The sequence below is a fragment of the Haemorhous mexicanus genome, chromosome 3 (assembly GCF_027477595.1).
Source record: "Haemorhous mexicanus isolate bHaeMex1 chromosome 3, bHaeMex1.pri, whole genome shotgun sequence".
Classification (NCBI taxonomy): domain Eukaryota; kingdom Metazoa; phylum Chordata; class Aves; order Passeriformes; family Fringillidae; genus Haemorhous; species Haemorhous mexicanus.
Window position 1 is genome coordinate 20,870,861 of NC_082343.1, and position 27,340 is coordinate 20,898,200.

Here is a 27,340-nt window from a genome sequence, read left to right on the forward strand (position 1 = left end):
GCAAGACCACCTTTTCAATCTCTTTTCCACAACACAGCTAACCAGAACCCCCAAGTTAGTTCAGAACAGGCAAGGAATTTAATGAGATCTCTTCAATTAACCCCAATTAATATCCTAACTACTAAGGCTTGTGCTTACTCTTACCCCTCTGTTACACCTTTTCTTCTCACAGTCCTGTTTCTTTCTTGGACAGTGTATTCTCTGCAGCACTGTCTTTTACTGTCTTTGGAAAGCACATATGGCATTTTTTTTCACCCCTGAAAGGCAAAGAATTAATACTTCATTTTTTTTTTTCCAGAAGTAGGTGAAAAGGTGAGTTAGGAAGGCAAGGAGGTGGAAGGCTATATCTGTGTGCTGGAGTGGCTTGCACACTGTAACAGATGTTTTTTGCAGCAGCTAAGAAACTAATAGAAATTAATAGCTAAACAAAGAGGTATTAGGCTTCAAGTCACCAGATAGTTGCATGCATTTAAGCAAAACATTCCAAGGGATGCATTACATACAGCTTGAATGCCAGGCAGAATGATATACAACCCCAGGCTCCCCTTTTCTAAAAGCCAAAGTATTAATACTCAGGTGTTCATGCCAGTGGTACAGAGGTGAGAAATGGCAGGTGACTGGATAGGCTACCCAGTACAATAAAGCCATTCTGAGCAGGAAAAAACATGTTCCCTGGAAAACACTAAGAGTGCTCAGATCTGCTCAGCTTCCTTCCTTGTTCGCTGTAATGGCTCATGCAGAATTCTAAGATTTTCTTTCTGTTCAGGTGGTAGCTTGGGACAAGAGATTTTGAGGTGGCCACAAGCTATCCTTTATCTTTATCAAATAGGTTGCAAAACACTTAATTGAGACAACCCTGTAAAAGAGGGATGCGCCTCCTCAAACTCAAAGCAGAGAGTGCCTGGACTGCTTTACTAGGCTTACTTTATGATGGCTGTTTTAATGGGTGTGTGCACCAAACGCCAAGAAAAAATACTTTGTTCCTTGATAACACAGTTAGGCTGGCCTTACAGTGTCAATATTTAGCCGGTATTGGATCTCCTCAGCTCAGGAAAAGGTTGTTTTATCTAAGAACTGCACTGATTTTGAATCAGGTCACTTATTTACATGCCAAGATGAAAACATGAGGAAGCTGTCTAGCAACTGCAAGAAATGTTGCTCGTGCTGTTCTGTGGTGTTAAGCATGTTGGTGAGACAGGTTCTGTTTTACATGGTCACAGAGGAGGAATGAGGGGGAAAATGAAGAAGCACAGCTGTATGCCAAAAAAAACTTTAATACTCTTCAACGTATATGATCTGAAATACGTCATCATCATCTGTGTCATTAAGTGCTTAAGGGAGATTGCAAATCTTCAGGCAAGTGCTAAATGCTGTTTTCTATTTTCCTCTAAGTCAGTTATAAGTATTCTCCAAAGTGTGGGAAATATAAATCTCATATACGTATGGTAGGAAAATTTGTATTGGCTTCTGTTTCACAGAGCTACGGAATTGCTGGGGCTGGAAGAAACCTTGGAGTCATCTAACTCATCCCCAGCTCCAGCAGGGTCAGCTGGAACAGGTGGCCCAGGCACATGTCCACTCAGGTTTTGAGTATCTCCATGGAGATGGTCAGTTAAATAGGCTCAGCCATAAAGTAAAACAAGCCCAGACCAGTGGAAAGCAGGACTCCTGGCTACTAAACAGGGTAGCTAACGAAAGAGGGAAAACTACTGTGAACAGAAAAAACACATATCCTATTGTTGTCTGTAAGGACAAGGGCAGGCAAGTGCCTGAGAGCAGCATCTGTTTCTGTATGGAAAATCTGCCAGAGAAATGTCCTTCATCTCTGAGGTGTTCCTGAGACCCTCACGGAATGAAGCATGGCACTTGAATGTAAGCCCCTGACAGAAAGCCTGGAAATGCCCAAGGTCCTAGAGAAGGAAGGAATGTTGTCATCCGTGTTTCCCATTAGGATGGCACGTTGCTCTCAAGAGCTCTTGTGCTGTGTCTGCCCTCTCCCAGAAGTTTCCTTTCGCTTATCTTGAGCCAAGAGCATGGGCCTCTCACAAACACAGAGCAGGGCAGTGTGCAGAGGAGGGGACAGCAGCTGAGCAGAAGAGAGGGTGGGGTCAACAAAGTTTGCAAGGTCTGTGCCACAGCTTGAGGCTGGAACATTGTCCATTGCTCCCTGCACGAGAATTTGGCTGTGTAGCTCTGGAAATGAGCATCCATGCAATGCCCCTGGCAAGCAGCAATCACAGAAATCCCACTGTACCCTGAATAGGTCCTTCAAACAAGAGAAATCATGTGTTTGAGTGTTTTGGGGTTTATTTTTGTAATCTGAATGTAAAGGTCTTTCAGCAGTAATTCTTGGTGAAGGGCGTTTTCTTAGGAGAAAATTCTTCTTGTATTTTACTAGAATAGAAATCATCTAAAAGTACATGATTTCACATTTCTGCAGAAATACAATCTAATGTTACAAATAGCTTCATGGAAGCAATTATTTTGAGAGAGAAGTCTGCATGAGGACACACAAATTGTTGCAAGCACAGATCCTGAGTCATGTGAGTGAATAGATTGTGACATCTGACTGTAAAATTGTGAGCTGACTAAATACCTAAATACTCTTATTGATTAAAGTCAATAAAATTATTGACTTTTAAATTGTACAGCCTGGTGGTTGACATTTAAGCAGAATGCCAGGATCCCATTATGTCTAAAGAACATCTTCCAGCTGGAGAGGTGGCATCCATGACATGATGCTTTCTACCTGAAAGAAAAGAAAGAATTACTAAAGGGGAAACAGAAAAGTCCTCTCTGTCAAAGTCATGAAAGGAGGGCAGTGTTTCAATGGAAAATAATAGCAAATGGTTAAAAAAACACTAAATTTTTTCCATCACAAGATTTCAGTAATCATGAATCACACTATTGTGCAAGCACACATCTGGCATTATTTCTTTCAGTACTGAGTGCCCACATATGTTTGAGTATGACACTGTGCTTGTCAAAGGTCCTCAAATTTTTTCTAACACATCAGTTTGGTGACAGCACAATTGTCTAAAGAATAAGCTTAATTAACAATGGCATGTTTAATATTGTTTTGTGATTGCCTTCTATTAAAATAAGATCTTAAGAAATCGTGACAACATTAACAATCATAATTACCAGCTTAGCTGGACATACTACAATTGTTGGACCAGAAAGAGATCACTTCCAGGTGGGACAGGGGATTGCATTACATGCTGACTCTGGGTGAAGAAAATTGAGGTTGCATGTGTTTCAGAAATGTTGCATACAAAACTATAGTGAATTTTCTGAAATAATGCTGAAACCAAATGTCTTTGCAAGTCTATGTTTTTACTAAGTCTGGGAAGGCATCAATGGTAATTTCTGTGAGCATATTGTGTCACTTACTCTCTGCACAATGACACCATAAAAAGATGGAACAGCTCTACCCTCAACAGAGGCAATATGCAATACTTCACTAAACTAGTTCCCTGGAATTGTTCTGAAAACTTCTTAATTATCAACAGAGACAAGGGTAACTAGAGGACTTACAGGCTATTTCAAGGATAATATCCAGTTCATATTTTAGAGTTAGGTTTAGAGTTAGTCAAGACCTCTGGGTAACTTTGCCCTGGAACTATGGGTGAAATAGAAACCTCGTGGCCACAAGTCATAGCAAATGAAATTAGCTCAGAGGTAGAAGGAATGGGATGGAAATGATGAAGTCCTTTTTATAATATTTTTTATAAATGTATGTCTATCAAAGACAAATTATGAGAACAGTGACGATGACTGGAGGCTTCTCAGTGCATGTAGACATTCAAGTTTCTGTTGGTGGCCCAGTTTGGGAGATGGAAGGGAGTGAGAACACTGTGAGGCCTGTTGTTCACAGAGCCACATAGAAATGGGGATGTGAGAGAGCCCTTTTTATCATTTTTCCTCTTTTTTCTCCATGAATCTGGAGCACAGGCTTTTCAGGCCTTTCAGCCTCAGCCCTCTGCTGCGCATGTGCCCTTCCTTATCTTGTGGCCTACCACCATCCCTGCTATACTGTCCCTTCCTGTGTGTTTCCTTCTGCCTGGGCTGCTATCCAAAGGAGAAAAGGTGCCATATGGTCCTGATAACTGAACACCCTTTGAATGGAGGAGAAGTGGAAGGATTGTGGGTACAGAGGAAACGAAAAAGGGGAAAGAGGAGTCTTTCCCCTTTTTAGCACCAACCCCTGGGAGTAGGAGTGCCAAGTCACCCTCCCTGTCCTATTGCAGCAGCCCCTGCTGTCCCCCATTCCTGTCCTTGCCCCTCCTTGTGGGCAGAAGCAGCAGAATTTGAGGGAAACACACACAAGATGCACTGGTTGAGCATAACCCTGTCTTCTTGGGCAGGCTGCATCATGGTGCCCCTCTTGTCAGCCACCTCCTTCTGTGGTACAGAACATTGCCTGGTAAGTTTCTTGCTGTCTGGAGTCTTGCTTCAGGAGGGTTGCACCATCCTCTATCCATAGAATAGCAATCCAAAAACCTTGTTCCTTTGCTTGTCAAGAAGCATGGATATGAGCTGTAGCTTGTCTGCTGGGCAAGTACCTCCAATCTTCTGTTTCCTGTCTTAGATTTTTCTGCCAAGTCTATTCAGACTGCTGTGCTTCTGAGTCAGGGGCCATGTGTCAGCTGGTTCAGGCTTGGGCAGCATGGGAAGAAAAAGGCATTTCAGAGCCTGAATAAAACACAGACATAGCACGTAGGTGTGGTAGACCCCTCCTTGTCACCAGTCAGAACTGGGGTCTGTCAGCGGGAGTCCTTCCAGGCTTAGGAAATGTAGGTCAGAATTAGTCAGTCACTGAGATATCAGGGATTTAGCTCCTATAAGAAGAGGAAAAAGCCTCTTGAAGTGGATCCTGATTGCCAGAACAGGGCAGTAACAGAGTGGGCAGAACACTTGTGTGATGAGTTCCCATCACAGGCTCTGCATCGACCCTCATGGCTGCACTTTCAAGGCAGGATTGATTGGGGGGTGTATTTTGCACATTAATTCAATACAAGAACAGCTTGTGCCATGTTTCAATACCTCAGGAAATAAATGATTTGTGCTGCCAGATAATCAGATAAAGCAGGATACTTAAGTAAGAAAAGATAATTGTATGAACAGTAAATCATACGTACACAAATCAGTTAAAATTAGATACCCACTAACAACTGTGTTTGGCATCAATTAGCCAATTTCATTGTTAAGATCCAATGACAACTTTAATTTATATCCATAAAATGTTTTTTATTAATCACTGTTAATCTTCTGTCTGAGGTTTACTGACTTAACCAAGGAGATGAACACAAAAATTTATGTATGGTAAGCTGTTGTGCATTGTTCCAAGAAAGTTTCAACCCCACTTCAGTTACTTTGTCTAAAAAAAAAGTCACAAATTGTGAAAACTCTGTGTAGTGATGGAAATTCCTCACTTGGAAAACTTTCAAAAGTACACCTATTCCCACTGGAAATCCTTTTGGACTGAGGAGAATGGATTTCCCTGACTGCTACTAATGCTGGGCCAAAGTCTAATTCTACCAAGGAGAGGTCACATTAACACAACTCTTTCAGACACTCTTAAGTGGAGAAATGTATCTGATGTGTTTATGTCGAGAAATTTGTACTAAAAATAATTAAATTTGAAAACTTTTATAACTCAATAAAAATAAATGTCCAAAGAGCGAATTATAGCCTTGCAGGAAGGGATATATTGTACACCAGCTTCACTCTGCAGGAGACAGCCAGGAAAGCTCCAGAGGCTGCTATGAGGCCCATATCATCACAGGTTCCTGAAAGTTCCCACTTAGTCCCTTCATTTTTGGAGCAGAAAAATTTAAATTTTGTTGCTTATATTAGTGTGAAATGTCTCTTGTGTACAGTGCAGTAGTAACAGCCCCTGCAGAGCCACAGCTTTATTAATTGGCTGCAGACTTCTAGATTTTATTTGTACAGTTTTGTAAATGTTTTTAATAAACCTGAAGTTCTGATTCTCATTGCTGTAACAACTCTGGTATTAACCAGAGCTGTCTGACAGACAAGACATTTCTGTGTACCTGTACAGAGCCAGGGGAAATGACCCTGGCTACCCAGCTCTGAATTGTGGCCATGCTACTGCACCAGTGCATCCATCTACTTCTGCCTCTATTAAATTTATATGTCTCATATAGCTGTCTGTCTGTCTATCTATCTATCTATCTATCTATCTATCTATCTATCTATCTATCTATCTATCTTTACCATATCTATCTATATCTAATCTACATATATATATGAGTACATTACCACTACCATGGAAATGGTAAAAAATTAGTTTTCAAAAGCAAATGTGGCTGTGCCCCTGCAGTGCTGAGCTCCGGTCTGCTAGGTCTCAGGAAAGGTCTAGACAAAGAGGTCAAGCAAAATGCATCATTCCAATGGCTCCTGAAACACCTCTATGCCTGAATGTTGTTTCACAGCCTAAAGAAGTGGTTTTGGACGGCTAATTTTAGGTGGACCATGTAAACACATGAAATGTAGCACAGCCAGGCCACCGATTTTCCTGAAAAAAGTAAGGGGTGTGTATGACTGGTTACTGATGAGGATCCAGTTTTCCACAGCGTGAGCATGAGTCCCTAACCCTGCACTGGGTGCCCAAATGCCACTCTGGCACTGGTTCTCCGGGAGGTGAATGCCAAGGCTGAGTCACCAGCAGTCAAGGCTTCCTCCAGTACCTTTCCTGCAGCCTCCCAGCCTTGCCCTGACCCAGCTGCTCCACCTCGGCTCCCCAGCTGCTCTGGCTGCTGGCCACCCCCTTCCCTACAAAATGCAAGTTTGTTTTACAAGAGGTACATGGCTGTCAGTCACTTCAAGACTTTAAATAGCCTCTTTAATACATTAAACATGGTATAACATGCAAAATAATTTGGGGACATCAAACTTGATGACAAAAGATGCTTACATTACCTCGTAGAGGAACATATATGAACCATTAGCCTACATCATTAAAACAACCAATGTATAAAGAGTTAATAGAATGAGGCATTAGCAAGTTTTTTCTCTTCAACTTTGTCAAGAATTCCAATTCTTCAGTTGCCTGGCCAGACAGAGTTCCTTGTATATATTGTTTTGTATTACAAATTAACTGTTAGGTGTTTAGAACTTGCAAAACAATCTATTTGAATGAGAGTCTGGCAGCATGAAATAAGATTGGAGGGGGGAAGTGGGAAGTTATGAATATTATGTTTTTAAACTGGAATCTTGTTGGCTTTTCTTTAAAGTCAGATAGTCATAAATGACTTGACTGAAAGGATAAATAATATTTGTACTGCACATTTGGATACAGAATGCCACCCACAGATCAAAGATACACTCACACACTTTGGCAAGCCTAAATATTAACCTACATTATGGTCTGAGAAGACGTTTTACTTGCATATATGCTGTCCATATTTTGTAGATATCTAACAGCAGTTAGATAGGAAATTTTTTTTAAGAAACCTGAAAAAAAAAAAAAGCTAAAAATGTTTGAGTGCAATGAGTATTGATGCTGAGTTCTGGTCATTGCTCAGGGCATGACATTGCAAGAACTTGAACATACAAGACAAAAGAGTCCCTGTGCTGGGAGAGATTTCACCTCTGGCAAGCTTTGAGTGCATGAACAGATCCCACGTTCAACAAGTGGGACGCAACTGAACTGGAAATAAAGATGGGATGACAGCTTGCTATGCAGCCCTGTAATAATCAGAGGGGGATAAAACTTTGTCTTCCATAGTATTCACAAATTAGTTGAAATTCATTTTACTGAATGTTGAATTCTTACCACATATTCTTCCAGTGTGGAAACGTAAGTGCCAATGATTGATGAAACCTAGAGATACATAAACGCCAAAAGCAAAAGGGGCTGATGTCCCAAAGACTGGAGCAGGATGGCTGGGAAAAGAGAGAAAAAACAACCCGAGGAGATGGGATTCCCTTTCACATACAGTATGGATTCTTGAAGTGCTCCCAAGCTGTCCAACTGGCTGAAGATTAAAGAAGGCTGGGTGGAAGCTCAGTCTCTGCAGACTTTGCCTTGGGTATTGTTTACTTCTATCTGTGGGAGCTAAAGCCACAGCAGACACAGACACAACAGTGTCCAGTTCACTGGCGCCCATCAGATGGAATGCAATATGAAGGTGCATACTACTGCTTGTCAGTTTTAGATTTGGATAAACCACATGATGTGTGATGGCAGCAGGGAGCCTGTGTATATTTAACATATATATATATATATTCCTTCTGGAATTGGCACAAGAATAGTATAAGATGATTCACCTAAAACTCAGAATTCACTGATTTTTTTTTTTTTGGCAACACTTGCCAAAACTAGACGAAAAGCTTTTCCAGTAATTTGAATCTTTTCTTCAAAAAAGTAAAACCCTAAAGCTTGCAATAATTCTTAACATAGATGAACCCCACTATTTCTCAGACTTGCAAAATTAAGGTGAATTTTCTTAGGAACAGTAAGGAAATATTTCCAGGCTATCTTTTCTTATGAAATTTCAGTAACTCTGTTCAATATTACTGTTAACCCTAGCTAGAAACAGAGTTAGATTCTTCAGTATAGAATGACAGATTGTTTCAGGGAAAAGTGTTCAATCATGCTTCAAATTTCTTGGAGGAGAAAGGTGGGACATATTAACAAAGGATAAGAATGCTCTATATGTTCTTCCATAATATCTGTGCATCAAAAATCAGTGCAAGTGTCTGCTCAGCGGCTGCATTATGGCACTGCATGGCCAACATAATTTCTGTGCATATCTATTTACCTACACTAAACTCAAACTAGCTTTCTTGCAAAAAATAAAGTATGAGGATATTTAGTGCAAAGGGGATAAATTTCAATCCTTTTCTAGGCATTGTATTCACTACTTACTTGATTTTTTTATAAGCTTTTATTTATCAAGCAGGAAAAAAATAATCTTCAATCTCTTTCTTGTGAACGGCTATCTTTTTATCTATTACTCTTGTAAGTTTGTGCCACAACCAAGTCACTGTACCTGCCAGGTATTGTTCTGGGCTTTTTTCCCCTTATCTTATGGCTCTTGGGCAAAAAGTAAGATCCAGCAATAAACCATTCAAATAATGATTTCAATTTATTTTCAACAGAGTTAACTGCTTCCCCATATAGCTCCTAGGTTTCTTCACTGGTAATAAGACCACAATGAAGCCTCATTTTTTCATGGAGATGAGAGCTAGAGCATACAGAATTGGAGTGCCTGAAAGTTGCTCAGCTGGAAAGGACCTGGGGGTACTGGTTGACAGCTAGCTGAACATGAGCCAGCGTGTGCCCTGGTAGCCCAGAAGGCCAAGGGCATCCTGGCCTGGATCAGCAATAGTGTGAGCAGCAGGACCAGGGCAGTGATTGTCCCTGGTCGGTGGGGAATCGGTAGTGGTGAGGCCACACCTCAAGTGCTGTGTCCACTTCTGGGTGCAAGAAAGGCATTGAGGGGCTGGAGCAAGTCTGGAGAAGGGCAACAGAGTCAAGGAAGATGCTGGAGCACAAATCCAGTGAGGAGCAGCTGAGGGAGCTGGGGGAGTTTAGCCTGGAGAAGAGAAGGCTCAGGGGAGACCTTATCCCTCTCTACAATAGCCTGAAAGGATGGTGTAGTCAGGTGGGGTCAATCTCTTCTCACAGGTAACAAGTGACAGATTGAGAGGAAATGGTCTCAAGTTGTGCCAGGGGAGTTAAGTTAGATATTAGGAAAAATTTCTTCACTAGAAGAGAGGTCAGGCATTGTACTAGGATGCCCATGGAAGTGGTGGAGTCACCATCCCTGGAAGCATTCAAAAAGCATATGAGGAAGCAGCACTTGTTGATACAGTTTAGTGTGAACATGGCAGTGTTGGGTTGATTGATGGACTCAATCTTCGACCTCATGATTCTATTACTCTGTTCAAGGCGTGATGATGAAACAAAAACAGCCAGCTTTTGTTTTGGAGACACACAAGGTCTAAACAAGAGGAGGAGGCTGAGCAGAGGCCTCGTTGCAGTCTCCAACATGCTCATGAGAGGAAGCTGAGGGGCAAGTACTGCTCTCTTCACTCTCATGGCCAGTGACAGGACCTGTGGGAACGGCCTGAAGCTCAGAGGGAAGGTTTATGTTGGATATCAGGAAAAGGTTGCTCACCTAAAAGGTGGTTGGGCCCTGGAACGGGCTTCCCAGAGAAGTGGTCACAGCACCAGGCAGCCTGACAGAGCTCAAGAAGCATTTGGACAACAGTCTCAGGCACATGCTGTGACTCTTGAGTGCTCTGCAGGCCTGGGCACAATGATCCTTGTGGGCCCTTCCAACTCAGCTTATTCTATGATTCTATGATAAGTTATGTTCCATGAACATAAAAAAACCCTAATTTCTTTTGGTGTGTGGGCTTTCCAAATGCTACCCCAGAGTAATACCCCAGAGTAAGTGCAAGCCAGCATGGAGCTATTTCCAAATTACTTAACTAAGTAATTGCACAGTGCTTTCCTTTCTGGGTACTTATTTCTTAATTACTGGATCCAGAGCAGCCTGGGAAAAAAGCCACCAATACATAAAGCAGCATGGAATTTTACTTCTCTTGGATCTGAGTTAACTCACATACAGCAATGATAGGGGGTTCAAAATTTGCTTATGGGTTACCAAAAGATCAACGAATAGTAAAAAACACTATCCTATCAATATGGGCATGTGAAAATAAGTAGAGAACAAAGAAGGAGATGTTTCATGACTAACTTCCAGAGTTTCAAATACATATCATATGAGCACTAGAAAAGCTGAAACCTAAACATTTTTCTTGTTGTTACTAAGAGATGGGAATTAGGCTGCATGCAGACAAACAAATAAATAAATAAATAAATAAATAAATAAATAAGTATCTTTTCACTCTGGTTCCTGACTAAACGAATTGCTCTGCCTATGTGCTCGGACAATCTGGTGCAGTGCCTCTAATGAGTCACTGGGATTAGTCCCACATTTGGAGAGTATCCCCACTGTCTGCACCAGGGGACCTGCTCTGCACATCTGGAAAGTGTAGCGTGCCTCCCATCAGCATGGTTTTAATTGCCAGTTGAAAGCACACAGCTCCTCACAGAGCCAGACCCAAACAAGTGTCCATAATATAAAACATGGGCAAGCAATTTGCCTCCAAAGCATTATCATGAGCTGCTAAGTAATCTATTACAGCAGAAAAAAACAGAGCATTAGCATATGTTGGGAGGAGCAAGCCAAGCACACCGTACCTCTTAAATCAAAGTGATAAGTTCCCAAGGAATGGTGTGCACATGCAACAAGGCTCATCACTTAGACCTGTCATCTCCCCAGACATATGGCTATCCATGGATCGTATGGCTCAGGCTGTAACTCGTTAAATAGTGTTATTTTTTTGTGATTGCTTCTTTTTTCTTTCCTTAGGTTATTGGACATACAAAGCCACTGGGGTGAAGCAGTAGTACAATAAGGGGTAAAAAGTTTGAGGCAAAGTATGGTGTTCATAAACTCCTGACAGGCACTAAGGATAGACCAGTCCATTTTTTGTGGTTCTAGCTATTGCTGCTTCTAACCATCAGCTCATATGTAAGGCCAGTCATGGTCAAATTGTTAATGAGGAGTTCGTACTTTCAGTAGCTCTTCTTTCTGACTTTTCTGGTCCATATTTGAAAGCTTAGTACTCTATTCAGTGTATTGGATTTGTTCTTGTACAAGCACCCAGTGGAGAAAATGTCAGGGTACATAATGAAGGAATATATACTGTCATCCTAAAAAAACCTGAAAATTATGAGTTAAGCCTGAAAGATCATGAGATCAGTGTGGAAATTACGTGGGCTTTTGTCAGTATGTTAATAATATGTTTGTGTTCGTTGCATGTGATACCTTATTTTTGACATTTTAAAATTACTCTTTCAGACAATTCCTCTCCCCATGCCTCCCACAAATGCTCAGCTCAATGTGTTTTTCTGCATTGTTGCAAGCATGAAGCAAAGCTCCAAACAACAAGTGGGTTTGTAAGGGAAAAATGTTATTCTTACAGTAAATCTCAACCCAAGCAGGCTGCTACAGAATGGACTCCACCACAGCAGACTCTGCTTCCCATTCACAGTTTCTGCAGCACAATTATTGGAGATCAGACACCCGTTACACACAATTCTCCCTGTCAGGTGCTGACTTTGCTAGAATGCTGGGAAGTGGGATTTCAAAGCATGGATGAAAAGACAGAGTCCTGTCTTCTTCAGCAGCTGGACAGGTGTTTAGAAGATCTCCCAAAGAAGATGAGAAGAGAGGAGGAATGTATTTCATGAATGTTTATGTCACAAGAGATGATTCTAAAGTCTGCCCTTGAGATACTCCATGTTTGTGATGCACACCCTTATCCAATGGCACAGTACTTGGTACAGGCTAAGGGTTATGCAAACTAATGTAGTAGAGTGCTTGAAATGAAAGCAAAGGTCCTCAGGCAATACCATGATGCTAGCACCTGGAATAAAAGTCAGTATCATGAGATTCCAAATAAAATTCAGAGTAGGAAACAAAACAATACAGGTGGGGATTGATCTTTATCAATATTCAGCCAGGGACAGAAAAAATCCTTTAGGACTACACTGTGACATCTTGGACTGCAGCGATAGTGTTCTGCACTCCCTAGGAATTCATGCAAAGGGAATATTTTTCTGGGGTGTTGTAGTCATGTGCTGTTATTTTCCTTCTCTCTAAAAACGTGGCCCTTCTCTCTAAAAAAAGTGGCCCTTTAAAATTAACATATACTGGTAGTTCTTGACCTTTCTAAGATTGGCCATGATGGCCAGAGGTTGGGAGGGGGCTGAGCCTACTCCTGTTCCCTGACCTTACACATCTGCTGTAAGGAGAAATCCTCTCCCAGGAATCAGGGTCCAGGGATTGTTTAACACATACAGTGTAATAAGGAGGTTTCCTAATTTTTCTTATTTCTGCAGTCTTTCAATTCAAGTCACAGCCAAGTCCCGAAAGTTATGATATTAGAGAGCTGAACTTATTATCCTCATTCTTCTCACTTTAAAAGTTTAATTCATATAGTCCTCTACAAAAGGTGTTTTCTCCCTTTAGTGTAAAAATGATATAATATGCTGCAGAACAAATTTCACAAAATTAAACATAAGCAAAGACACAACCATGTGACTTCCACATAATCCTCTACATCAGCATGTCCTGATAAGCTAAGCTGCGATCTCAAGTTTTAAACCCACTCATTTTAAAGACTAAGCATTTGATTCTTTCTCTCTGAGCTCTGTGAAGAGATAACTGACATTAGTTTTCTTTGCATCTTTGCAGTTGTTGCAACCACATTATTCTTTGAATTATCTTGGCAGTCAGTCATTTTTTAGGTTTAGTTGGTGCCATCTCGTCTGTAGAGTACTACTGTGGCAAGTACAACACAAAGAAAGGTCACAGCATAAAAGCAAGTCAGTTTCCATCTTCTAGCATTTGTAGGACTCCTTTTATTTCATAATTGTTCATTTTCTACTACTTGCTTTTGTTCCTTGGCAGTTGCATGATTTCATCCTGCCCATGCAGCTCATGTGAATGTCCCATGAATGCTGGAAAAGTCCCCTTTCACGCTGCCTGTTTTTACCATTTCTGCTGGAGTTCTGTAATTAGGGTGAGGTAACACACCCTCATGACTCAAACCAGCTAATCTCCAAAAGCACAATAACCAAGAAGCCTGGCATACATTGCCTTGTCTCTAGAATCTGATATTCAGCAATGAACTATGAGAGGATTTAAGTAAAAGATTTTGCCCTCCTCCCCCCCCATCTTCCTTTAGAAAATAAATGTCTGATTCATGCAAAAATAATGTATGAACCATTTGCACTACATTAAAAAAAAATCTGCTTGTTATTCTGAGACAATTCTGCCTTCTTCTGCCTGGAATCACACTGCTCTGCTTCAGATAACTCAGGGGTGAGCCAAAAATACACGGCGGTATTTGCCAAAATGTAGAAGCTAAAATTACACAAATGTCAGGATAGAAATGGGAAAAACGCAGTTTCCAGCAGGCTTTGGAGCAACCACCAGGGCAGGAGCAGCATTCCTGCAGCAACTGCTTCCCAGTGGCCGCTATCACTCCTATGCAAGCAGTCACTGTCACTAAACGCAGTGCTAGACTTGCCAGCAGCTCGGGATCAGCCTGACCGCAGCATTCCACTGCACCTAAAATAGAAATTAGCAGCCGTGGGGTCATTCTTATGGCCTGGGGGGGGGGTAACAATTACTGGCCATTGCAAGGTTGTTGGATGGGATATGGCTCCTTGTCCCACATGGCTGCTCTGGGGCTCTCTCAGAGATTTGCTGTTTCTCCCATCCAGCTCTGAGACCTGTCAGATGGGAACTGCACTGGTTGGCCACCAATATTTGTGAAATGCCTTCTCCTCATGAGGTTCAAGGATCTTCAGAAATATAAAGCATTAGTAATGCAAACTACTGAGTAGACATGCTCGACCTCCTCTTGTTTTCTGTGTTGAATTTCCAGCTGAATTCAGTGGGTTTTCAACATATGCTTAAAGTTAAACAGGCTTAAAGGCCATTTCTGAATTGTGATGCTTTCTAAATTAGGAGGCCCATTAATTGCTCATCTTGCAGAATGGAATTTAATTTATTTGGCATATTCTAAATCACTTTCCAGGAATAAGTTAAATTCTGATTACATGCATTCCCAACTTCTATAAAACTCCTTTCATGCAGATTGCTTTCTTCTTTGTAAATCCCAATTGGATTCATGAGCTTTTATTTCATTTCACTTCTTTTCATATATTTTTAAGCATCTGAGGTCTAAGTTCATTTCTGAAGTCAAACGGGTGAAATGCTGTTGACTTTCTGGCAATTCTGAAAGTGACAATTTTCTCTATCACATAAATTACCATATTTCCTGTTATTTATTTTATGATGCTGGTATTTCACTCCCACAATTTTTTCTGTAGCCATAAAATTTTTCAGCTGGGATATAATTTTCTAATCCTTCTGTAAGCCCATGTATTTTGTTTCACCTCTTAAAGAAATTTAATATTGTCCATCTGCAGTATTCTCTCTTGGAGACAGATGATCTAAAGTTTTCTTCTCAGTAAAGAAATCATTGGCATACAACCCATTTGCACACATAACACCTTAAAACGAGGAAGGTGCTATGGTTTGGGTTATTTTCATGTGAAATCATCCTGTGTGAACTTCTTGTGGTTGAAAATAGAGTCTTCTTTTCCATGCCAGAAGGGAAAGTGTGGGTATCCCCAGAGTTCTTCTGCAGGCCTTGGAACAGAAGCCAGTCATGGTCTCACTGAGTGGAAAAATAAAAAAGTCAAGTATTTTATTTTCTAATAGCTGAAAAAGTACAAAGCTCTTCCCCCCCCCCCCCCCCCCCATTTTTTTCCCAGTGAAGCAGAAAAGTGCATGCAGTCAGGGGCCATGCAAGAACAAAACCAGAGGCATCGTGTGGGTAAAGTCACATGTTGGTAATAAGTAATGTGATGATATTTTACTATTGACAGAACAAAATGAGAATAGTTTCTCTTTGCTAAGTCAGTATTTCTCGTGGCTTTATGATGCAGGCCTTATTTGGCCATGAAACAACTTTGCATTTCAATTTGCTCTTCATGGGGTAGAAGTTTACCTAAAAACTTAATTTTTTTTCCACTAAGAAATTTTTTGCCTAATTTTTCTTTTTGCTTCATTAGAAAATAAAACTATTTTGTCTCTCATCCTTAAGACTTTTACATCATCCTGAGAAAAGTTGATTTGGAAAAATCTCTTAGTGGTGGTGACTTTATTAGCCTGGTAGTACAAAACCATTTGAGAGCATTCAGCTAACAATGATCCAAACCTGTACTTTGTCAAGGCTACAACTCACTCGAGTAGCTAAGGCAATGAAGAGGGAAGGCAGGGAGAGTCAGGATTAGGGATAAATGTTTTCTTGAAAGGGCTGCCTACCTCCACTGCCTCCTGGCACATTATAATACGGAGCTGTGACAGAAGTGCTGAGTGCTGCAGCAGTGATATATTTGCATTTCACCAAATAATATTAGATACATATGGTGCCCTTCACTCTGAGACTTTACCCAAATATTTCAGAAACCTTGGGCCAAGTTTTTTTTTTTTACTCAGAGAAGATACTTCACACCGGTTTTACTGTAATTCCGTGGAAGAATCTCCAATTGTTCCAGGAGTAGAAGAGGATTAGGTCTCAGCCTGCTCCTCAAATAATTTTTCTTGATGGATTAGGGAGATACTCAAGGCTGTTTTAAATGAATTATCTCAGGTACCAAAAGCAATCTAGCCAGAACAGCATGCAGTACAGTACAGGTTAATATGTACTTGCAAGAAGCAAAAGTTATTCACTTTTCTTTGGTATTTTGTATCTAACACTGTGGAACATTTTGCAATTCAAGTTAAATGTAGCAGTTTAAGATTATAATAAACATTTTGTTCACTTAGAACCTTGAAAATGTGTTCCAGCTTTCAGCAGCTTATCTCAAGGCAGCAGAGTGCAAAACAGAAAGGTAATAAAATATTCGGTTTCAGGGGGTTGAAAATTCCCTTCATGTCCCTCTTGCTAAACAAAATTTTGAAGAATCAAAAATATTTAATTTTGGTTTTACTGAATTTTATTACTTATTTGTTTATTTAAAATTTTTGTATCTGATCACTCACTGGAACACTGAATTTCAAGCTACATAAAGTATTTCCAGTAGACTGAAAAATGCACTTCTTTGTCTTATTTTTGTGTGTGATTCACACATCATCAAAATACGTCATCAGTAGCACTGAGCTGCTATGGTGGAGCTGCCCAGCTCAATCAAAGCCTCTCTCACCTCCAGCAGCTCTTTGAAGCCAAAGAAAGACACAGAGGGATTTTTTGGGAGCGTGGGAGAGAAACGTGTGGGACAGCAGAGGGTAGAGGTTTTGGAAGAGGAAGGTGGGGAAAAGCAGGACAGGGAGGGTGTTTCACCAGGTGGAAATCAGGAGCATCCTGCTGCTCTCAGTAATTCCTTAAGGCAAGTGCTGCCTACTGAACATAACAAATAAATAAACAACAATAGACACTGCTCTCTCCAATGCCTCGGAAGAGTCACTGGGTCAATTCAGCTGAGAAATGAAAAAAGCCTTCTGAACCTGCAGCAAAGAAGCTAAACTCAGGAAATCTTCCCAAAATCTGTCCTTTATGGCATGACTGTAGAAATATGCATTTTCTCCCTTGAGGCATTAAATTGTCTCTGAATAATATTGCTCACAGAAAGAAATAATCTGGTAAATGCTTTGTAACAAAGTCGTATTTGGCTTGTTCAGTATTCTCAAAGACATGTAGACTTTTTATTGTAGTCAGAATATTAATATATGAAATTATAATAATGATTTATTAATTAATTCAGACTGTCATCACAATTTTCTATAGCTAATTTAAATGGCAATCACAATGGAGTCTGTTTTGTCTCATGCTCTCCCCTTCAGTAAAATCAAGCAGCGACACTTTGTTGGCCATCTGAGATACTTTTATCTTTGCCTTCAAGGGCCCTGGGGGAATGGAAGCAGGGAAAGAATATGGAAAGAGGATTTGTACCTCATGACTTTGAGACTTTCCTTCAAGCTCTGCATTTTTTCCCCTCTCTTTGCCTGGTCAATAAAACATCAAGAGAGAGAGAGTGCAAGAGGGGTGGAAGAGGAGACAGAGAGAGAGAGACGCAGGAGCACGGTTTAAACATATTCCACTATCTAAAGACACAAAACAAAATATTATTTTTTAAGATTTTCTGGGCCGGGATTAGAGATGGATTTTTCAAACTAAAAAATGAAGAAAGTGATTCAGGTTTTAGTGCATTTACAGCAATCATCTCCAATCAGTAATTAAAATAAAACCAGGTAAGAAAGAAGTTTCAGTACACAGGGAAGTAGTGCCCCTAAAAACATCCAACTGTATAGCAAAAAAGTATTTGCAGAAACAGATGCTAAGCCAATTAATTCATATACTTCAAAATACTTTTCATGCTTGACAAGGTAAAAACAAGGAGAGAGTTTATCATGTCACAGTTCATACCTAAAATATATTCTTAAAATTTTCAAAGTGTTCCTTGGAGACCCAATAGTGACTCTTGCTCCTTAAAAGTTACTGAAGATATATAGAGGCAATGAATGTTGAATTATCAAATAGGATCTACTGGACTATCGTGAAACAATTTTATAGTCTTCAGTCCAAGTTCTCCTTTAATTTAACTTTGACAGGGTTTAGCAGAGAGCTGAAGAAGGAAGCAGGTAGATGGGAGTAGACAAGTGGCATGAGCAGGGAAAACACACATACACTCATCAGTTGCGTCCATAGGTTCCTGCCTGCAAAGAAAGCAATAGCTGAAGCCTGTTTTCAGTGCTTCATCTAACCAAGGAGCAGAAAAAGCAAATATTCATTTTGGAAGAAGGTACCCAGTGTATTTTTCCCCACAACATTTGAAACTATGCTCACTTAGGATTAAAATGAGAAACACCACAAAGCAAATGAGCTAACTGAAGGCATTCTTAAATACATGTATGGTTGCTTTGCAATAATGAAATATCCAGAAGTGTCAGGGACTGAATGGCCCTGCACCATTCCATCTTCCCCCTTTAGGGGCTATGGTGCTCAAGATTGTTTCTTTTCTATTACATGGTCTAACAAATAAAATCATAGATGGCTAAAGCATCCCACAGATTTGTACTTTGTCCATAACCTCTTCCCACATTGTAACAATTTGTTACTCGAGTGTAAATCTGATACTCTTGGCTTGAAAAGAAAGTGTTAGGCAATCTGCAAACATGAGCTCATGACTTTGGGCAAGGTGAGAAGGGTCTCTGATGTGGTATACTCATTGTTGGCCTCCTGATATTAGTCAAAACTCTGAGAGGAAACCAGGGTTTAACATGGTTTCTGTTTTCCTTTTTCTTAGCCTTTTTTCTATCTCTGACTCTTTCACACTTTGGTATGTGCCACTCTTTTTTGGGGGGGGTTGTTTTTTGTTTTTTTTTCATGAGTGTGTGTTATGATTCAGACTTCTAGCGTGTATTATCAAGCAGCCCTGCCTTGTAGAGAGTCTGTGGGAAATCTGAGTGAGGGAGGGGTTTTATTTAACCATTTCCTCTACTCTACCCTTGCCTTCCCCTAGACTGAGTAGCATTCTCTAGAATGCAATTAAAACACCCAAAACCAGCAAGGAGGTAGAAGTAAGAAGAAGATGGGCAGTACTGAACATCCTGTATCTGTATGGAGGCAGGCTGAGAGAGCAGGGCACTCTTAGTCCTTGTGGCTGTCAAGGGCAGCCATGGATGTGATGGGAAGACAACCCAGAGGCCTTTTGGCTTTCAGGCTTTTCCTTTAGCAGGCGCAAAGTCTTGGCTCTTCATTATCCTTGCAGTCCTGTGCATCTCCTGCTGTCTGCATGGCTCTGACCATGGCTCTGCAGAGTTCACTGCCCCTGGCAGGAAAGAGGGAGCTGCTGTCTCTGTGCTTTGCTTTTGCAGTGCACCTTTTGACTTAGAAATGGTGGTGTTACCCACAAACTTTTTCCTAAAAAAGAATGGGAAAACTCACCAAATCTGAAACTCATACCAGCTGCAAGTAAAATAACATTTCCTGAAAACAAAAATATTGGTGAAACCTGTTCAAATTCTCCTCAGGTCATCTACTAGGACTCAAGGGGTTTTTTACATGTCAGACAATGCAAGGCATGGTATATTTTGAGGCACTGGAAGAAGTTGCCCAGAGAAGTTGTGTATTCCCCATCCCTGGCAGTGTTCAAGGCCAGTCTGGACTGGGCATTGAGAAACTTGTTCTAGGGGAAGGTGTTCCTGTCCGTGGCAGGGGGGTGGAACCAGATGATCTTGAAGGTCTTGTTCAATCCAAAGCATTCTGTGATTCATTCACTGATTCTACATTCCACCTCCAACAATGAACAGCACAAGCTTTCTTAAATACTCTTAAAGATACACAAAGAGGTGCAAAATTCATGTATCTGGATAAAGCTTGTGGATTCTGATAAAAATCCCAGAGTAAAGAAGCCTTTATTCATGCTTTCACTTGGCTCTCAGTTCTGGGTTTTTGTTGTTGTTATTTTTATTGGGTTTTTTTAAAGCAAACAAATAAATGAAACCTTGACATGAACTTTGGGTTGGAATTTATTTATTTTTTGTTTTAATTTTAACTCATCCATTTCATTATTCTCTCTGTTATACCTTTTGGCAACCAGGACTACAAACTAAGACACCTGAGGATATTTCTTCCTCCTCATAATATAACAGGGAAAATAAAGTCTAAAGTCATTATTATAATCCTGTTAAACAGGACTACTGCCTCTGCAGACTTGTTACACCCAGGCTCTTTCTCAGTGGATCCCAGGCTTATCAGATAGCGAGAACAGCCCCAGCTGGCCAGCCTTAGGTAAGTCAGTTAGCAAGACATCTTTTGACTGACCTCCAAGTTCTTCAAGTCCAGAATGAAGTCATCATTCTGGCAAACTGGGAGAGAGAGGACCCTAGTGTCAAAATCACTCAACTCTTACTGTGAGTGGAAAAGTCTGAGATGAACTGAGAGTCAGCAAAGCCTCAGATGTCTCCCATGGAGACCTCTCAGTGAGGAGGATTGCTGAGACAGAACTACTGCATGAGACGTGACTTTCCCTAACCAGTTAACTGAGAGTCAGTGAACTTGGATCAGATGCTGGCAGCAGACACCCTTGCACATTAATCATTTCCCAGCACCTTGAAGCACAAAAGCATGTCACTAATAGCACACACCTTATATGTAGGATATTAAAAATAGGAAACACCTGTGGTAACTCTGTGGGGCTTAGCTCCTGGATGTGGACTGCTGCAATAAAGAGCATTGCAAGAGTATAGGGGTTCCCTTGAAAGCCTGTGCGTTCCAGAGGTCTGCCACCTCTCCTCTGACTGTCTCCTGCTTAAAAGTGTAGGGTCCTGGGGAGGATGGAAGGATAAGATAAAAGAGGTAGGAGGACAGGAGCTTGAACTGAACAGCTCCCTCTTAAAGCACTATTTAAAAAAAAAAAATGGTCTTAACTCTGGTAAATGAGTGTCTGAGATACAGTGCAGACTATGATGAATTGGAGTATTTCAAATCCAAGAACAGCTTCAAGAAGAGTGTGGAGACTCTGTGGTTTTGCAAGAAGGAAATGGCCCAAGAGTTCAGGTTAGAAAGAAAATTGGAGAGAGGTCATTTTTGTCAGTCTCAAGTTCCAGACTGGGAATAGTTTGGGGTCCTTCTAAGAACTGGGGAAACAAAGAGAGAAACAGAGTTTAAATGAAGACCTAGACACAGGAAAAATACTGCAAATTATTGAAAGGAACCATCAAAGAAAGGGTCTTGGTTTGGTTTTTCTTTTTTTTTTTTTTTTTTTTTTTTGTGAGATCTTAATGAAAGCACGTTGTTTTTCAGCTGCTGTTATCTGCAGAGGAGCAGAGGGATGGTCGCAGTGCAGCACCACACCACAAGATGGCAAGAATCAGAAGCTGACCTCAAACCAGAATCCAGAGAGAACAATGCAATTACATTAATACTTGAGAATCCAAACTACCAAAAATGTAATGTTAATGAAACCTGGGGTTGTTACAGAAGATGAGTGTTTCAGGTTTTTCTTTGCTCTTTGGCCTATGGTTCTTCACACCAAATCTCATCCTTATGACACCTCATACACAGAAGTGACAAATACCCTCTGCAGTACGATGTGTGTCCTCCTCAGCCTCTCTTTTTTGTTTGAAGAAACTTGAGGAAAACTGGGGGTTTTGCCACTACTTATCATCATAGTTTCTTTTTACCTATAATTTTCTTCTTTGCTTTTCTTTTTTTTTTCTTGTCATACTTTTTCTAGCACTCATCTGGACTATAAATTTATTAAAATCTCATCTTTTTTAACAGCCTTCTCAAGTCCCTGGGTTTATTTACTTGCTCTGTCCCAACATTTTCCTTTTTCTCTCCAACACCTCCTTTGGTCTTTAGGGGGATGCTGAGTCCAAGCTAGGAGCAATCACTTCTCAGATTGATATCTGAGCTATGAAAGTTGCAGGGGACATGGTAAACAGCCACAGCACCATCCATGGTTTCAGTTTAGGTCTTTGGGACAAATGTGTACACTGCAAACACAGCAAGCCCACACAGCTTTGAGATTCTTGGTCCTGCCTCATCAGAGCAGTTGCATTAGAGCATCTCATGAAGTCCTCTTCCAGTGGAACAGTCTGGTGATTAGCAGCTGTGCTGGCAGAGCCCAAACGCCACAGAGGAGCTGCTCTCCGCCCCACGGGTTGGACTGGGACTGAAATGGACCGACAGGCCAGCGCTGGACAGTTTGCACAGTTGTATGTGTTCTACAATAAACAAAGACAAGAGACACTCTGCATGCAGCAGGTTTTGCCAGCTCCACATTTACATGTGAAATACTGCTCTTAATGAGGTTGGACTATATGACCTCCCGAGGTGTTTTCCAGCCTCATTTATTCTATAAGTCTATGAAAATTACATTTAAATTGCATCAATAAAAACAAGGATTCCCTGGAAAGCTTTCATGTCATTCAAACGACTTGATTTCTTCTTAATAACCTCACTGGGGAATTTCTGAAAACACTGAGAGCGAAACTTTCCCCACCTCTGCTTCCACAGGTGACAAATGCTGGCGAAACCACCCAGGAGCAGAAACAGTCTCCTGCCCTCCCTGAGCCTGACTGGGCAAGCTTGAGCTGACGCAGAGCCGTGCGAGGCTCCTGGGAGGCTCTCCCCGTTCCCGTGGGATGCCGCGGTCCAAGGAGCGCTGCCCGCGCTGCGGGTCGGGGCTGCGCGCTGCGTGTAAGGGCTGAGGAATCCGGCCGGTCTCCAGCCCAAAACAAATACAATTGGTGCACTTCAAACACCTCGCCCCCTTTGTCACCATCGAGCGACTGCAGCCTTTATTGGTGTGCCAGCCTTTTAACGTCGCCTGAAAGTTTCAAACAACTTCATAGCCGTGGGAGTGCTAATTAAAACATTCGGCAGTTTTACTGTCTGAGCAGTGTAAATATGATGTAAAAAGAAAATTAAAGAGCATTTACACAGATGCATACTTGTTCATTGTAGCTATAAAATCTAGCTGCAGGGACCTGGCAAGAGCAGCAGTCTCTTACTCTTCAAAACAAGTTATTCAACAAAAAATTAGGCACCAAGCTTTAGCTTGGAAGTGTTATTCTTTGTTAGCTTCATTTTTTATTCATTCCTCCAAAGCCACACTTCCCCACTTTTTTCTTGGTTTATAATACTGGCCACTCAATTTACTGCTGAAATGGGTTAAGGGATGATTGGAAACAAAATATTTGTTTCGCACTCTTGAGGTCACAATCCACACACAAAACTTTTTTCCCTTCTACTCATGCAGCAGCCACTTTTAGACAGTGAATCCCAGTCACAGGGAATAAAATCCCCTGAAACATCAGCCACAGGTTATGCCTAGGATAGGGAAGACATTCTGGGGAATCTTATTTTCCAGCGTTGGTTGATGTTTCAGTCTGGGATTTCAAGAACACCGACTACAGTTGTTTACACTGCAAAGAAAGGAGCTTTTTGATCAGGGGAAGCTGAGTCACTACTCCCTGTTAGTTTTATCATCTTGCAGACAGCGAGAGCTGATGCCTGATCTTTCTCTGACCTTTTATTCAAACTTTCTTTTCTGCATTCCCAGGCTGTTATATTCTGTTTAATCATGTCTCTTTGATTTTCAGAAGAATCAGATACTTTTTTTGTTTGGTGTTACATGATGTCATAGACAAAAGCAGCATTAATCCCATGAGGTTACCCTCCGGTCAGAACGGTTCACTGAGAGGATGAGACTCAGTCCTAGAGCTTTTTTCTGGATCCTAAGCTATTTTCAGGAGTGGGGAGAGGGACGGAGGGGGTGAACTGGTTTTGTTTTGTCTTGTTATGTTTTGTTTTGTTTTGTTTTCCCACAGACATCATAAGACAAACAGATCATGGGTCAGGTAATGTAAGCAACAGATTGCAAAACCATTGCCAAAAATTGTAACTACCCAATCATGTCTGAAGGAGAAAAATTCATTTAAGTGACACATGTTAATAGTGTTGAATTCAAAACACTTTCTTTGACATCCAGATGTTGTAAAGTGCCATATACGGATTAACAAAAACATTTTCTGGTCTTTCAGATCTTCCTTCCTTATTTTGATCACAAATCAAGTTTTGGAGCAAATTTTTCCCACTGCTGTCCACTGATCACATCACTGAAGTATTTAAAAATTTTAGCTCGCTTCCTATAAGGAAAAAATGGGAAGCATAACCACAAATATTTATGTAAGTGTCAGTGCTTATTATTGGAAGCTTAGTCCAGCCTGCTGCAGTGCCAGTGCAAGAACATACCATCAGATATGGCAGCCAGCTCTGCCAGGAAGTAAAGAACAACACCAGCACACACGGTCTTTATAATCTGGAAAAGACAGAGTATCCCCAGTGGGAAGGTGTGGGCAACATGCAAAAATGTCCCCACTTGCAACTGCTTCTAGTGTGAAAGCTTTGGAAAGGCATGGCAGTATTAGCAACAGGCATGAGCTGGATTTGGAGCACCTTGTTCATGGAAAAAACGAGAGCCCCAGATTTTGGTGTTCGTTCCTTTGCAGCATAGGTATAACCACTAGTGATGCTCTGCAGCATCTGGGTGTTTGCTTAACTGTCTGCTGTCTGATATTGTACCAGGATACAGAATTTTCCTGTAAGATGGTGGGGAGGGAGAGGGAAACTTTGGGAGAAAGGATTTAGGTCACCATACTGTAAAGCCTGTTTTGCTTCCACTACTTTCTAAGGGTAGGTGGTGAAATTGCAAAGTTTATAAAATGGTATTAACTGATAGATGGGGGCTCTCTTTTTGAGGGGAAGGAGTTCACAGTGACTATGATGCCAGTGCAGAGTTCTCTTTCCATAGCAGGCAACCTGTGTTTCCCTAGCTGAGGTCTGTGTGCTCTTCTTGTTGTTGTCCTTCCTTGAGGGGCTTCCATTACCAATAATAGCCATGAGAAATAAAACGCTGTTACATTACTAAGTTCTACTAATAGATAGTAGATTATAATAATAATTAGTACTAATGGGGAATGCAATTATCTTAGAGAAATAGGTTAGGGATAGAAGGCTCAGTAATGTTTCCACTAGTCTGCTCATTTTTTCTCTTTTCCTTTAAATATGTCAGCCGAGATCCCAGTGTTATTTCTGTGACAAAAGATCCTCATTATAGTTTTACTGCTATCATTGTAGTCCTACTACTATCTGTATTTAATAAATGAAGCCTTACAACAATAATGAGGGTCCATTCACTGTCTCAGAGTGCTTTATGCCAAAGGCACTCAGTACACAGGAAAGCCTCCCATTCCTCCTTTCCAGGTGGGCAATCTCTTTTCAGCTTGGAAAATTTTGGGCCCTTCTATCATCAAAAGTTTTTGGATTTAACAACAAAGGGAGCTACCTCGAAATTATTGAATTATAAGGGCAATAACAACAATAAAGACAGACACCAACTCAGCCTTATCAAAAATCCAAGTCTGACATGTGGTCAAGAAGAGAACTCAAGTTCTCCCCTTCCCAAATGTGAGCTGTAACCACAACTATATTCAAATTCCTTGTTATATTTTGATACATTTTCACCTATCAATGAAGCAGCTTCATTTTCTGGAATTTTAAGGTATATGACGCATTTTAGTTTCTTCCTTTATGGGAAAGACACATTGCAAACATTGTGCAATGTCTTGCAAAGTCTTGTCCTAACCTAACACGACTGAGCAGTGTGGGAGGAGGAAGTAATGACTTCCCCCTGACCTGAGTAGCTGACATGAAGTCTGCCAAGAATCACAGCCTCTTTGCTCCAGGGAACACAGGAGCAAGTCTTCTGAGAGGAGGCAGGGAAGGGGGGAGACAAAGGGGGGGGGCTCAGAGCAGGGGTCTCTGCCCTCTCCTGTGCTCCATGTGGCAGAAGAGAGTGGCTGCAACACTTAAAAAGAAGTAATAAATTCCTCCCCACCTTTTTCCCCTGCCAGCAGTTTGCTTGTGAAGGGTTGGGCAGCACAGCCTTCTCGTGTTGGTGCCATTTTGCAGTGCCCACAATGTGGGGTAGCATATAAAATGCAGAGTCTAGCCCATTTGGAAAAGAAAATGGGTTTCCTGTGTGTACATAAAGACAGAGCTGTAAGGATGGAATTTCACAACAGAACAAAAATAAAACACAGTGCTGTTCCGGAATTTCTCGATTCTTATTCTAAACAGCAATAAACCCACCTCCCAAACCCCAGTCCGGACAAAATATTAGCATTCCCTCCACTCTGGTTACAGCTCACATCCCTCTTAATACCTCTTGCTCTGCCATGAACTATTTGTATAAGAAAGGCTTATATTTGAACTGGAATTGGCACAAATAATTACCCATTGGATATTCCTTTTCTGCAGAAATCTGATCTCTTTCAGTGCTTCACAAATCAGAGAATCCACTGAGGACAGAAGCCTGTGTTTTCTTCTTCTCCAAAGAGAATAAAAAATCGGCAGTAACTCTGACAGCTTCCTGTAGTGTGGCTCTCACAGCTTATTCCAGATGAGCCGAACATTAAACTTGCCATAAAAATGTTATGATGGGAGGATGTATCTCCCACAGTACTCAAAAATTATGTAGTGAGTTTTACCATCATCACCCCCAGGTTGTAACCCTTCCCCATCTCTTCTGAAAAGTGAAAACAGTAAGAACAAACTTTTAAAAAACAGACTATAATAATGACAGATAGAAATAATTCTCACAGGCAGCAAAAACGACCGAAGCAGAGCCCAGAAACGGGCACGGCTTCTGTGTGCTTGAGGAACGGCTCGACCTCACCCACCGGGACACGGGGCATTGCGGGGGTCACCCGCGGCTCTGTGCGCCTGCCGGCAGGACAGGGCGGCAGGGAGGCTGGCCCTGTGCTTCCCGCAGGAGGGAGGCTATGTCTGAAATGTGTTTGAAATGTGTTTTACCCCTGCCTGTCCCGCACCCTGGCTGGGTATCGCAGTGAGTCAGCTGGCCCCGGGCTCCTCTCCGAGCCAGGGGAGGGGCGCCCCGCTCATTCTGCCCCGCTCCCTCTGCCCGCTCCGCTCCTTCTGCCCCGCTCCCTCTGCCCGCTCCGCTCCCTCTGCCCCCATCTGCTCCCTCTGCCCCACTCCGTCTGCCCGCCCTGCTCATTCTGCCCCGCTCCCTCTGCCCCGCTCCCTCTGCCCTGCTCCGCTCCCTCTGCCCCGCTCCTCTCGCCCCGCAGCGGCGCGGAACGAGCGCCCGGCGGAAAAGCCAGCATTCAGAGCCTCTATT

The 27,340-nt window shown here is 41.6% G+C and overlaps 1 long non-coding RNA gene across 1 annotated transcript; it reads right to left on the reverse strand.

The window, feature by feature from the left end:
- Positions 1–13,448: 13,448 nt before the first annotated feature.
- Positions 13,449–27,102, reverse strand: LOC132324659 (uncharacterized). Its single transcript, XR_009485698.1, has 3 exons — positions 26,434–27,102; positions 26,036–26,175; positions 13,449–15,300 (listed from the first exon to the last, which is right to left on the reverse strand). It is a non-coding gene; the product is annotated as an uncharacterized LOC132324659 (long non-coding RNA).
- Positions 27,103–27,340: the final 238 nt, after the last annotated feature.